This window comes from Daucus carota, chromosome 7 (assembly GCF_001625215.2).
Source record: "Daucus carota subsp. sativus chromosome 7, DH1 v3.0, whole genome shotgun sequence".
Classification (NCBI taxonomy): domain Eukaryota; kingdom Viridiplantae; phylum Streptophyta; class Magnoliopsida; order Apiales; family Apiaceae; genus Daucus; species Daucus carota.
The window spans coordinates 13,595,863-13,607,600 of record NC_030387.2 but is presented as its reverse complement, the minus strand read 5'-3'; the positions used below and the strand labels follow the sequence as shown (position 1 = coordinate 13,607,600).

Below are 11,738 nucleotides of genomic sequence, written 5' to 3'. Positions count from 1 at the left end.
GATACCTCAAATTCATACTAGCTTAACTCGATTCCTCGTTCCAACCCGATACCACTTCTCGAACCAAAGGACGATTTCCATCTTTATGATACTAGATAACGTAGAAAAGTGTGACCATTTAACGTGTAATTCTGGAGAATGAAACAATTATCATTTTTCATCATGTTTATTATAAGAATACAACTTCTTGTAACATGTGATAAAAAAAATATCATTTTTATACATAATTTTGAAATAAATGTTGTATATAAATTATTGTCGATTACTGATAGTCGCAATCTGTGAAAGGTTAATAAATTTGTGTGTATATATGTTTGTGTATGTGTGAAGATATGTTTGTATTGTAACACTAGGTGAATAATCGCGCTTCGCGCGATCTATTTAAAATCTATTTTAAACCATTGAAATAATATATAATTAGATGGAATAAGTTTTTCTCTAATGACAGTATCTTATAAGTTTTGTTTGACATAATTTTAATTAAAAATGAAGAAGAAGCTAATAAGCATACATAATTTGAAATAATATATATATAGAAGTTCAGTGAAAGTTTCTTAACATAATCATGTGGAGATATTAAACATCTTCAATTGTATAATTGTTTTGCTAAATGATAAACAAAACAACATCTTGCATGTCATTATAAATAAAAACAACTCATATTCTAACTAATTAATAAAAAAATTATCGCAATTCATAAAATAATTTTTAAATTAAACACTTTAGATTAAGTTAAAATGATTTAAATGATAGAGTTAAAATGAAAGAGCTATATTGAAATTCTCAAACTATATAGTTACTGTCATTTTCAGAGAAATATTATAATATTCGGAGTTATTCTTATCAACAAAATAATCTGGACTCATATTCTCAATCCTCGTGGATCAATAAATACAATATTTTCTTTGTATACAAATTTTCACTGCAATTTTGATAAAATATTATATACAGAGTCTTGAATAATAACTTAAATCAATTTTCTCTCGCAACATGTTCACACGTTTCTCCCTCACCTATGGCAATTCATAAATAATAGTAAAATTTATTATTTAAAACTAAATTATATGATTATGAGCCACTTGCTCAGAACCCACACGCATCGCTGGTTCTGTGTGCCTCGTTATGTATTAAGTTTCTTTTTAACTTTCGATACCACTGCCTCCAACAGACAGTCGATCATCGTCTCCCTTACGAGAGTAATAAATATATTTAAGCAATGTGTATGCATACAGAAAAATTACAAACCACAACAACAAAATTTAAGAACCAAAGAAAGAGACATGTATTATAAATGTATTCTTCTGCTAAATTTACTTGCAAGATAAACGGTCCAATACTTTTTATAGGTTTAACCAACAACGTAAAATGGGTGTTACATAGTTCGCCAAAACAAATCCAAATGACCGCATTAAAATGTAGCTCGAAATATCAACCATCTAAATTTACTGCTTCTTTTTGCAAATTTACCTCAGCATTGTCTTTATCTCTAAGTATATAGAGATGAGAGATGAGAAGATGTAATCCATTATATTTCACTTCGCCCCAAAACACATTTTCTTTACTTCACAACCCCTAAGTATAAAAAAGGAAACTTTGTATGATCTTGCTGTCTGTAATATAATATGAAAATCTTAGTGTACAATATATAACTTACATAAACAAAGATACACTCTTAGTGTGCACTATTAACTCTGATTTAAACATGGATAAAATACCAGCTCTTGCTAACTTGAAAGAAAATATCTCAACTTCGAAATAATTTTGATGTCTTGATGATGACTAGTAAAATGGCTAGAAATTAGTTAGGGTGGAGGCCAAGATATATTATGCACCATCCACGGGATGATCTCAAATTTGATGCAGCAAGTTTAGTAAATAGCCACTTTTTTGTGAAATAAAAAAATTGATTACATCATATAATTCATGAGATAAAAATTAGGTCAAGGAATATATATAACAACACCTCATGATATATTTGACGCAGAATTAATTGACCACCAAGCACCTCGACATATTCTTCTCTTCTTCCGGTGTGCCTGCAGAGTACAGTCACCACGAATATCCCTTGCTGAAATTGTCTTGTTTACATGGCCTATAGGTAAAATGACTTAAAGAGAAAACTCTCTGCGGAAGAATCAGATTGCCAACAACTGATATGCATCAATCTCACCGGAAACAAAAAAAAATGTATAAATTTCTGCATGCATATGCTTCCATCTAAAGCTAAATATCTTAGTCACGGGCACTTTACACAACAAAGCTTATTATACATATGTAGGAGGGTGGCCCTTGCCCTTCCCTGCATAGTAAACTCATTAAATCTGGAAGGGCTAAGGTTCTAAAACGGTTGTAATTAAAAATAGAGAATATTTAACTCACAAGACACATGAAGTTTAAGAGTCTTTTTATAGTTTTTGTAAAGAAAAGAATTGTGAAGCTCTGAGAAATTAGAAAAAATAGAAACATGATTTGAGAGGATGCCACGTAAGCCGCTTGAGATTTTGCTTTATATAGATATAGATATATAGATATAGATGATTATAGCTTTGCAAAAATACTATATTTATAAGAAATTGCACTGTATATTCGTAATATAGTAAAACTGCAAAAATTTTTATTAAAAATTTAACATAAGCATGATTTGATAACCCAGTGATTAGAGGTATATGCTCTGTTCGGCCATGTCCTGGGTTCATCATAAGACATTACTAACATATGTTTTAAATACTAATTATATATTTGTTTTTATTTTCTTTCAAAATTTTATATTCATAAAAAAATATTATTATTTTAGAAAATTGTTAAAGAACATGGACCAAATTTTTTTAAGATTTTATATGACAACTTTTAGTTGATTTTGTCGCACAAATAATAATGAGCCTCCTGCATGTACACTAATTTTTTTAGTTAAATCAGTCTTCTAACTAAAATCAGCCAGTTTAATATTTAATAATAAATTTATGATTTTTTTATGATTTTAATATTATTAAAATATATAATAATTAAAATTATAAAACAACATAGAGTAAATAAAATGTCAACTTTACTTGATAAATATGAACGAATTCTCTTATTAATAATTAATACTACATTATTTACAATCATTTAAAAAACCAGAAATAATAAATATTTTAAATTCATCCAGAGCTGTTAACCACAAACAGAGTAAAATTTTATATCATAAATATCGGTTTTTCTAGTGTGTGCCCGTGGGCACACACTAAGCGCGAAATTTTACAACTTTGGGAGAATTTGATTGACTCTCCTATCTCTTTATATTATAGTTGCTGCTGCGTGATTACTACAGTAAACATGCCAATACAATTGCCCTGGAAGTTCTGCTTTATTACAAAAATGCCACCGCCTAAACTGCCCGGCTAAACTGCCAACTGCTTGACATCTGGACATACTGCCACCTTGCTTTCTTGCAGCCATGTGCACTTATATATATATAATTTAATATTAACTAAAGTGTACGCTGTTTGAGCTTACATGAGAAGCTTTGGATCATTTTCTTTTGTACTTCATATAATATACACAGTTTGAAATTTGAAAACTAGCTTACTCAATCCTCCATTCCTAATCTGTAGCTAAGACGATCACTTTTGTAATCGGCAAATTATCGCACCCAGCTCTGTTCAAGCCATGAACCAGGTTTGTTCAGGATCATATATACATTCATCCATGTTTCTTATATACATTCATCCATGTTTCTTACTATGTTGATCTTTAATTTAATCATATTTTATTCAGGAAGATGATGATCGTTCATGGCGCCTTTTCACTTCCGAGGACATGATAGATGGTATCGTAAATTGAATACTGATTTTGTTAGTTTTTGTTACGCATCACTACGGTTCTCTAATCTCCCTTATCTTTTGCAGGTTATAAAGCTTTGAAAAGGCGAAAAAAATGCACGAAGATGAATAAGGATGTTCGATCATCCTCGAACAAGGACACGTCAGAGGCTTCACCAGCTACTCCCTGCCATACATGTTAAAAAAACTCTCTTGCTTTTGTATTTCCAGCATTGAATGTATATTGTTTGATATAAGTTGCCTGGCCATGTTGAACAACTATGCCATATATATAAGAGATTTGTGTTTTTATAAGATGTTAGCTGTAAACTATTGATGCATATATTGTTTCATTATGCATAACCTTTTAGAGTTGGGTTCAGTGTGGAACAATATAAATCGTAGACTTCGAAGACCATTCTCTACACCCTTAGATCTAAAATAGAATGGACGTCTGTGATTGTTCCGTATATTACAACAGTTTTTTTTAAAAAAAAAACAGATATATACGTATCATAGTGCGAGGTACACGGAAGAAGTATCCCGTTGAAGACTCTCCACCCAAAACAGTTACAATTTCAAAATCCTTCCATTAACACCCGAAGATCACTCAAGCACGATTCTAGCAGAACGACATACATACATTGTATAAACGACTTTGATTGCAGAACAGTAGATCAGCACAAACTTCATCGACATGTTCAGAGGTAATTTGCTGGACCCTCTTTTGTTCAATTGGCTTTGTGAGGAACTAGGGTTTGCTTAACAGTTGAGCATTTTACATTGTATTCAAATCTTGCAACAGTGCCGAATTTGAATTAAAGTTTTCATTCGTACAATGCAGGCCATGTATACGACCCTGTTTTGGGAATTACAGTTGAATTAAACCATTAATTTAAGTTGCATGTTGTTCTTTTAAGCTTAATTGTGTTCTGCAATCACTGAAGTTCATTAAAATTAGTCTATTAAGGTCGACTTGTGAGTATAATTGGGGTTTCTTGGCTTGATGATTGATGGGGCTAATTTTAAAATATATATGGTGTAGGTGTTGTTGTTTCTGGGAATTAATGGTTTTAAAATTGGATGTAGTGTACAATGTGTTAAGATTAATTTGGTGAGGATCGATCGTATTTAATTGTGTGAAGGTTAACTTTGTTCTGCAATTCATGTGTTGCTTGTTAATTAGTCTGTTTGCTTTGTTTATTTGTCGTAGCTAATGTTTTGTTGTGCTTGTGTAGTATGTTTAAACTGCGTGGAATAAGTGTTTTGGAAAATAGATATAGTGAACCATGTGTTTAGTTTAAGTTTTCGAGGATCAATGGTATGGTATTGTTTGAAGGCTGACATTGTTCTGCAATCCATGTGGTGCTTGTCTATTAGTGTGTTAATTTTGTTTATTTGTCGCGGATAATGACATGTGTTGAATAAGTGTTGTTGTTGCCGGGAATAATTTTATTTTAAAACAGAATTAGGGAACAATCCATGTGTTGTTGTAAACGCCCACATAAACTTTAGGGAATAAACTTTGTTCCAGATGACTATTCTACACTTGCCTGTAAACTTGTAAATAAATAGTTGTATGTACACGAATTGCTCATGAATTGCTAATGAATTCCCAGGAGATAATCTAAAAAGCAAATGAGCTTGATCAGCATAATAGAAATTAAAGACCTCAGGGAAAAGTAGGAAGAAAACAATACCTGAGATCTAAATCAGGTCTCCCTGTAAGGCTATCTGGAACTTGACCAGTCAAGTTATTCTCTTGCAAAAAACTGAAAACAGGATTTCAAGGTCATTTAATAAATAGATGTCAATAAACATTGAAATAGATTGTAAGAAATTTGAAATAGATCCCTGCTCCAATAATAGTTGAACTTACAGTTCACGTAAATTGTCCATGTTTCCTAGTGATGGGGGAATTGTTCCACTGAACCGATTATTTTCCAGATGTCTGTATTCACAGAAATTATATTAGAAATAACAAGCCATCACGTCTGTATAACAACCTCCAGGTACTGCACTAAAGTCTAAAGTAATATTGGATATTGAAGTATTAATGTTCAGTCATATATTGAAATATTCACATAACATATAGAATTCTATTAGCACGCGACCACAAATTAATAGCTGATCTCTTTAAACCTGGTAAGGAGATCAATAGCATATTGAGCTTCCTGTTCCTGTGTACTAATGCATGTCATCACAGACAACAATATAGTCACAGAAAATAATGCTGACAAGACAGGACTTACACTATTGCTAGTCCCTTCAACGGAATAAGATCAGGAATATATCCCGACAAGCTATTGTTGCCGAGTAAGCTGCAAAAAGGATCATATTGTTAGTTAACAAATGCTTACCCTTCAAGCTCATCAAACAAGTCAACAAAGACTTACATTATTTGGCTAATGTTGTTGTACTAGGGAGTAATTTTGATTGTGAGGACTAATGTTATGCTATTTTTTGGTTGGATATCTTGAATCTGTGAGGAACAATGTTTTTGTTTCTTTATTAAGGATTTGTTCTTTGTAGTGTTGTGTATAATAATGTTTTGTCTCCTATTCATGTATGCTATGTGAAGTTCATGCGGGCTGATTTTTTTACAGGTCTGAGGCGTAGTAGTAGGCTAATTGACAGTCCATGGCTATATAATTGGGCCAAGAAACCACCTGGATATGTAGATTTAGAGCAAGGGCAGGAAATTGTGGTTGTTAAAGAAATTGATAAACGTAACGAGTTTGAGATAGTGAAGAATATAGAGAAATCAGCTTCTGGGGAAGATGATGCTGAATTTGAGACTCCTGCTGAATGCTTCTCAGAAGGTAGAAGTGGTAGAACCAAGCAGCGAACAAAGGGTGGTTCACTGAGACAAAAAAGTAGAACAAACAGCGGGAAAAAGTTGTTCTGCTCAGGGAATAGAGGTTCACGCAGCATTATACAAATTAGTTCAACAAGTGGAAGGAGGGCACACAATAGGAGGGTATAAATCTTGTTCTGTTGACACATAGTTAAACAATTATGCCTTAAAGTAATTATTGTGGTGTTGCTCTTGTGAACAGGTACCCGTGTCAAGGAAACAAATGCTTCGTACTGCAAGCCAAGTGAAAAGCCCAAAAAATCCAGTGAAGAGACGGAGGGAAGTTGGAGGAGGCAATACGGAAAGGGTGAAAGTTCCAATAAAGAGGCCGTATAGGAAAATGGCAGAGCAAGAGGGAAATGGTAATGAAGTAAATCAGGCGTAGGTGAAAAAGCGAAGGACATATGAAAATTACATCCAAAGGAAATTGTCGCCAGGAATTATGACCGATGTACTGTCAAGCCTGTCCAACGAACAAAGAAAATGGGTTTCTCAGACAGGGTTTGCAGATATTTTAGATTTTAGAATGGGTGTTTATACACACAACCTTGGGTACAATGTTGTACGGGCATTTGACAATGAGAATTGCTCTTTACATTTGCAAGTAGGGAAAATAGAAATTAATGATAGGACTGTGAGGTGTGTTTTAGGATTTCCAATGGGAGACGAGTTGATTCAGCACGGTAAAGACCTTGAACCAATTACATACTGGGGAAAGCAGTTTGAAGGTGCAGGCTGTGAGGTGACAGCAGCGATGGTCAGCAAGCTAATACTTGAAAGCGTGGAAGCTGATAGGAAATTCAAGCTAAATTTCCTCGTCTTGATGTACAACTTTTTCATCGAAGGACAGCAAAATAATTCTCTTAATCGGGATATACTTAAATGTTCTATGGACATCGATAACTGCTGGAGGTATAATTGGTGTCGGTTACTTTTGGAAAAGCTAAGGAAAGCTCATGCATATTGGTCAGCTGAACCAAAACGCTATTTCACTGGATCCTTGCCATTCCTCATTGTAAGTTACGCAGCATATTGAAATTACTTCTTATACAGGCTATTGTAAGGTTGTCATATTAAACCATCACTTTGTCAAATGTATTGTAGTATCTATACGTGAGCAAGGTGTGTAGTGATGGGACAACATATATTGCTCCCACATATCCCGCTTATAGAGGGTGGTCGGATCGACTGGTGCGTGAGAGGCAAAAATATGAAGCAACAAATGGCAGCTTTGGACTTGGGAAACTAGTAGATTTGAAAGATAAAACAGTGGTGACGGATAACACTAGTCGGTTCTAATTAAAATATAGTTTCATATTATGTGCTTGTTCCATACCATTACAAATACAAGTATGTTGAACCGCACATAATCTGGTTACAAAACATGTGCAGGGGAAGAGTGATGATGTGCCTGAACATAATAATTTTGCAATTCAGGGCACTGGAGAGGGCGATACAGAGATGGAAGCACAAGGAGATTGTCAGAATGACAATAATATATTGAATGAGGTATATTCTAAAACCAAACCAAAACGAGTTGTACTGTGAAGTTATGGAAAATATATAACTTGAATTTTGTTTTAGGTCGACGAGCAAGACAACAATGCAAGTAGTGATGAAGTAATTGTCGAGGACTCTCTCTGTATGGACGAAGAGGTTGGGAATGATTTGGGTGTGAGCCCGGAAGCAGGAGTATGCGCTGTAAGTGATACATCAAGAGTGATAAATAGGATTTTTTTTATGTATGTATGTGAATGCTCTAACTGCTAAGCTGTTCTGCAGCCTTGTTTTTCACGTTATAAAGGACATAAATACTAAAAGTACATTTACGTGCAACCTAATCACATTTTGAGAAGGGTTTGAGAACATAATTTAAAAGATAGCAGAATCTTAATAAGCTGAAGAACAAGATTGTAATATAACATGAATATGATTGGTGGCTATACAGAGCATGTGTGAATCGGTTGGATTACTCGATGATCTGGATGGCTTGTGTTTATTTCAGGCCATCTGTTAGCCTTAGTTTGCGGAATTAGGCTTGCAGGTTCATACATTAACACGAGAATTGATTTACTATTATGATATCTGGTCTGAACTTGTTGTGTAGTCTATAACTCTAAAAGCAAAACAAGTTCTTACATGCAAAAAACCGTAACTCTAAACATTTTTTCTCGGTATTTAAGATCACACAATAATACCAGTCGACTGCTTAAACATGGGGTGGCTGGAAAATGCAAAAATTACGGAACATCATGACTGCTCAATTCAAACGAGAGACTGAGGGCTGATTCATCACCACTGAGACTGTTCCTTACTACGGAAACCTCGGTGAGATAATCCAAAATTTTTATTCTACTATTCCTCTAAATTACTATATTGCCTATATTATGTAATCGCCCCGTTACAAACCTCTTTATACTGTGGACAGTACGGGCCCTTGAATATGGAGGTGAACAATGACGATGAACTGAACAAGCGTCATTCAGTGTTCGCTGAAAACATGGACGTAGTGTTAGAAATGGTGAATGGAGTCCACAATAGAATTGTTGATGTTAAGGAGTTTGACATGGTATTTCTGAACTTGTCTTACTATACCATGTGTACTTTGTCATTGTCTAGGACACTACTAATATTTTCTTCTCGAATATTGCAGTTTGTATTTCCAGTTTATAATGCAAGCCATCATTACATTATTTGCTACAACATGAAAAAACCTAGCTGGGAGATAATAGACAATAGGGTGCACAGTGAAAGCTTTGCTAACATGTTTGGGGATCTCCCAAATGATTTGGTAAAATTCTATATCAATGCAGCACGATTTGTTGATTCATATATATTAATCACCGTTGTTTTAAAATCTATGGATGAATGCAGCACGATTCTTTAAAATTACATATTGTAGACTCATATATATATATTGTTCCACAATGCTGCAGCACGATTGCTTCTGTGACTGGATCAAGATGTACAATCTCCCAAAGGGTGCAGAAATACCACAGTTGGAGCCGATTGTTGTTAGATTGGGTTGGCAAACAGTAGATAATTGGCTTGATTGTGGTGTCTTTGTAATGAGGCATTTGGAGACATACATGGGCACCTTGCACGGGTGGAGTGCCGGGTTGCGCTCACATCCGGTAAACACTGTAAATGCACATATACTATGTAGTATGTTATATCCACTTAGTACTTAGTGTTTAATTGATATAAAAAATACAGGCTAGAATGAAGGAGTTGTTGAGGAAGCTGAGATTAGTTTACTGCCACAAGATTCTAACATGGAACGGAAACAAGAACCGTCCGATGATTATGAAGAATGTTGCAGCATACACAAAAGGAAAGAGAACTGCCTTAGTTTTTCAGAAAGTTTGAAGTTATGAAGCAACAATATTTCTCATTGTTCAGTAGATTGTCGTAGGCTTTATGGATTTGTGGCTTTTCATGGGTTTTCTGCACATTTGCCTAATTTATATATTGGAATGTGTCTAGTCTAGTACTTAGTAGCGTCTTACTGTTCAGGGCATCTTTGTGGATTTATGGATTTGTGACTTTTAATCAATTTTCTGCGATATTATTAGTCTAATAAGAGTATATCCTATGCCACTATGTTCTCTAATTCTTCCATGCCATTATTAGTCTCTAATTCTCTAGCTTTAAGTATGTTTCTCTTAGTCTCATTCAGAAAGTACTTTATATTTGTCCTGTTACTTCTTGAAGAATCCTGGTAAAAGGGCAATTCAGGGTACATGACTACATGAGGACACACACCATGTGAACTAAGTACATGCTATAAATTTTTAATGCAAATCAAGACCTTTGAGCAACACCAAACATCTCCAAAGAGCAGACTCCATTTAGTGGAGATATGTTATCAGTTTGAAATGAACTTATGTTAGGATAGCCTTGGTGGACGAGTTAAAATCACCAAAAGCTTTAATCTTTTTAATCTGTGATGCATTGCACTTGGGATAGTTACCTTGCATATTCTTAGTTTTACAGATAATGCTGGTCTATGTGGAATACCCGGATTGCCAAAATGTGGGACCCATCTGTCTGTCGGAGGAAAAATCGGCATCGGGCTAGGAGCATGTGCTGCACTCATGCTCTTGCTCATCTGCTCAACATGTTGGTGGAAGAGACGGCAGAATATTCTCCGAACTCAAAGAATTGCAGGTAACAGTATCCTTACTAAAGTTAAGCAGCTAAATTGTGCAATAATGTATCCACAGTCTTTATCCATATTGTTTGGATAGTAAAAATGGTTCTGTAACAAGAACTGTTAGTAAGAGTTGATGGCATGATAAAATCATATCCCTGTAAAATATTGTTTTATTGTTTGTTTTCATTGATCACCAATGTAAATTGGAATCCTTTCTGAAACAACAAGTAGGACAGTCTACTCCAGTGAAATAGGTGATGGGGTTAAAAGAACATGATTTTCTGCTAAAGATTCTTTGAAAATTAAAAAGACACTTTGCTTTATTGAAAATAACAACTGTAAAGAGAATAAAAGAAGGTTTTTCAAAATATAAGGGCATTTCTAGCATTGGTTGTTTCTACAGCTTTTTATTCTTTTTATCTTTTTAATTTGCAGCAAGAGAGGCTCCTTATGCAAAAGCAAGAACGCAGTCTCTCCGCGATGTGCAGATGATCAGGAATCAAAGCCTTGGTCATACTAGGACTGCTTCCGAGAACGGACCACCCTTGCTATCCTGAGCACTGCTTCAACAAAACTCCAGATGCTTGTATCTGTGGAACGCGAAAGGCTACCAATCCTCGTATTCTGCTTGCTGATGCAGGTCGATAATTTCCTCTTATTCCATCCTGGGGTTTCCTTTGTCAAAAGCATCTTGTTCTTTAGTCTCATATCACAATCATGTAGTATTTCAGAATCTTGTACATTATCCTCATCACCTCCTGTGTAGTTTTATCCAAAACTTAGCAACATTTGGATAGATATCAATACTAAAATGTGCAGTTACACATGTACCCCGAATCTGTACCCTTTAGTAGGATGACTAAATAAGGAAACAGAACACATCCAAAAGGTCTCAAGAAACAATTCAAGGTTATAAACATCCAACTGT

General features: G+C 34.5%; 3 long non-coding RNA genes across 3 annotated transcripts; 2 read left to right on the top strand and 1 right to left on the bottom strand.

Annotated features, from left to right (window-relative positions):
- Window positions 1-3,499: 3,499 nt before the first annotated feature.
- LOC135147735 (uncharacterized) lies at window positions 3,500-4,161 on the top strand. Its single transcript, XR_010285522.1, has 3 exons — window positions 3,500-3,654; window positions 3,754-3,805; window positions 3,885-4,161. It is a non-coding gene; the product is annotated as an uncharacterized LOC135147735 (long non-coding RNA).
- A 1,237-nt stretch (window positions 4,162-5,398) lies between these two features.
- Window positions 5,399-6,187, bottom strand: LOC135147606 (uncharacterized). The gene is made up of 4 exons (XR_010285194.1): window positions 6,050-6,187; window positions 5,677-5,748; window positions 5,498-5,569; window positions 5,399-5,424 (listed from the first exon to the last, which is right to left on the bottom strand). It is a non-coding gene; the product is annotated as an uncharacterized LOC135147606 (long non-coding RNA).
- A 4,406-nt stretch (window positions 6,188-10,593) lies between these two features.
- Window positions 10,594-11,636, top strand: LOC108195646 (uncharacterized). The gene is made up of 2 exons (XR_001801556.2): window positions 10,594-10,824; window positions 11,246-11,636. It is a non-coding gene; the product is annotated as an uncharacterized LOC108195646 (long non-coding RNA).
- Window positions 11,637-11,738: the final 102 nt, after the last annotated feature.